Consider the following 1242-nt stretch of genomic DNA (forward strand, 5'->3'; position numbering starts at 1 on the left):
TTATGAACATTTATTGAATGGAATAATGCAGTTTGTATTCTGTTACTGCGAATATTAGAAGTCACATGGGCTTTCTGTGATCTGTATATAAGAACCTATACTCTAGCTTTGTGCTTTTATACAGGCAAAAGAACTCCACGAAGACTCCAAAATCCATATAATTACACCATCATCATCATCATCACTATTTATTTATATAGCGCCACTAATTCCGCAGCGCTGTACAGAGAACTCATTCACATCAGTCCCTGCCCCATTGGAGCTTACAGTCTAAATTCCCTAATATACACAGACACACATACACAGACAGAGAGAGAGACTAGGGTCAATTTTGATAGCAGCCAATTAACCTACTAGTATCTTTTTGGAATGTGGGAGGAAACAAGAGCACCCAGAGGAAACCCACACAGACACAGGGAGAGAATACAAACGCCACACAGATATGGTCATGGTTGGGAATTGAACTCATGACCCCAGTGCTGTGAGGCAGAAGTGCTAACCACTTAGCCACTGTGCTGCCGGGAGAGCCGTATCCCATATATACCAGAAAAAACAAAAAAAACCTAAAAGCTCAAAGTTGGACAGTTAAGATACGACACATGCAGATATATGCATTGTTACTTATGAAGTAGACTTTCTAATACAACTCTGACAAAAAAGTACCTGCTCAATCCATAACAAAAATCAGTAGTTCCTCCACATATTAAGAGACTCATGGTGTAATGGGATCTGATGCTGTTTACTATTGTGACATCAAAGTACCTACTTCTGTGTTTGCATCCACCAATCCACAAAGTACGTTTCTAATAGCAAGAGTACAAAGCAGTCACTCACACTCTGCCTGCTCAGTTCGAGAATCACATCCCTCCTAACACAGCACCCTGCTGCGGGCATGCTGCCGTTATATAAATGTATAAAATATATAAAATGTTAATACTGTACTCATCTGCAGCTACCAATGAACATTACATTATTAAAAAAAAAAAAAAAAGCAAGATATTTTCCTATTTGAGTTTTTTGTGGATTTGGATATTAATCTGTTTACACTGGTGACTGCTACAATGAGGTATTAACCCCCCCCCCCCCTTTCTGGTAAAATGGATTTGAGTTTTTATATTACAAATCACAGTAACGTGTAATGTGTATATAAGCAGCATCTTGTCTCCTCCTAACATCCTGAACGTTGTCTACATTGTCTAACAACCAGAGTGGATGGTAGTATAAAAGGACCAAAGGCATGTG

The sequence above is a fragment of the Mixophyes fleayi genome, chromosome 10 (assembly GCF_038048845.1).
Source record: "Mixophyes fleayi isolate aMixFle1 chromosome 10, aMixFle1.hap1, whole genome shotgun sequence".
In the NCBI taxonomy this organism is placed as follows: Eukaryota; Metazoa; Chordata; class Amphibia; order Anura; family Limnodynastidae; genus Mixophyes; species Mixophyes fleayi.